A 1,688-nucleotide genomic window follows, 5' to 3' on the forward strand; every position below is an offset into this window, starting at 1 on the left:
GTATCACTATTCCCAATTTTCTGAGTAAGTGCCAGATTGGTTTCCAAAGTGGTTGTACAAGTTTGCACTCCCAACAGCAATGGAGGAGTGTTCCCTTTTCTCCACATCCTCGCCAGCATGTGCTGTCACTTGAGTTTTTGATCTTAGCCACTCTGAGGGGTGTAAGATGGAATCTCAGAGAAGTTTTGATTCACATTTCCCTGATGACTACAGACATTGAGCATTTCTTTAAGTGTTTCTTAGCCATTCGATATTCCTCTGTTGAGAATTTTCTGTTAGCTCTGTACCCAATTATTTAATTGGGTTATTTGGTTTGGTGCTGTTTAATTTCTTGAGTTCTTTATACCTATTGCTTTTTGAGTTAACTAGTAGTTGGGTTTATAGCATAATATAAAAAAATATTTAACACAATGACATGTTTAGTAGAAACAACACTGAAGTGCTTAATAAAACATTACTCTGTAGTATTATTTATATTTTTCATATCTCTGTGGATGCTATCCGGTCTGTGTATATATACTGTGCTGTGCACATCTCTGGGCATACCGGTGGTGCCAGATGTAGGCATAGCTCAAGTTTTGTTTATGTTGGAATTTACAGTCGTTATTGGAGTCCCTACTTGTTAAGTATTGAGTGTTATGTTGGTATCCATAGAGATGTGAGTGGTCATATGAGGCGGGTGAGGGAGGGGGGAGACTAAATGATTTCATACACTTGAATATAATGGTGGAGTCATGACAATAGGCAAAGCAGGTTGAATCAAGAGAGTAACTGGAAAGGAGAAAAATGGATTCCCTGGTGACCAGTGAAATCTGAGTGTCCATGCTTAAATTATCAGCAAGCTGGGGAACGAGCAACAAGGGCAACAAAGGGAATCTCTGTTTAGCCTGGAGATCTATAGTACAAGGTCTTGGAAATACTAAGCAAATATAATTGTGCCTTATTAATAACTGTTAAGATCTTGAAGATGGCGCTGACAGCAAAGAAGGAAGCTCCTGCCCCTCCCAAGGCTGAAGCCAAAGCTAAGGCCTTGAAAGCTAAGAAGGCAGTGCTGAAAGGCATCCACAGCCACAAGAAGATCTGCAGGTCACCCACCTTCCAGTGGCCCAAGACCCTGCGGCTTGGAGGCAGCCCAAATGCCCTCAAAAGAGCGCACCCAGGAGAAACAAGCTTGACCACTATGCCATCATCAAATTCCCCCTGACCACCGAGTCAGCTATGAAGAAAATAGAGGATAACAACGCACTAGAGTTCATTGTGGATGTCCAGGCTAACAAGCACCAGATCAAACAGACTGTGAAGAAACTCTATGACATTGATGTGGCCAAAGTCAACACCCTGATAAAGCCTGACAGAGAGAAGATGTATGTTTGACTGGCTCCTGGTTATGATGCTCTGGATGTTGTCAACAAGATTGGGATCATCTAAACTGAGTCCAGCTGGCTAATTCTAAATACACACTTTTTTCACCATTAAAAAAAAAAGATCTTTCAGGACTGAATATCTGTCACATGTGAGCAATTAAGGAAAAGTATGAAGGTCTGATGCAATAGGTCTGAATTAAGTCTCTCCCTCCCAATGTGTATGTTTTCCTAGTTTGATTTCTTATAGCCAGAGATGCCCTTTAATTTTCCTGTGCATCAGAAGGCACTTTGAACTGAGCCTTTGTTGGTGAGCTTGTCCTGTAA

The 1,688-nt window shown here is 41.4% G+C and overlaps 1 pseudogene across 1 annotated transcript; it reads left to right on the forward strand.

Annotated features, from left to right (window-relative positions):
* Window positions 1-967: 967 nt before the first annotated feature.
* LOC311605081 (large ribosomal subunit protein uL23-like) lies at window positions 968-1,477 on the forward strand (annotated as a pseudogene). Its single transcript has one exon. The product of its transcript is annotated as a large ribosomal subunit protein uL23-like (transcript).
* The last annotated feature ends 211 nt before the right edge of the window (window positions 1,478-1,688 follow it).

This window comes from Acomys minous, assembly GCF_964271855.1.
Source record: "Acomys minous genome assembly, chromosome: 9".
NCBI lineage: Eukaryota > Metazoa > Chordata > Mammalia > Rodentia > Muridae > Acomys > Acomys minous.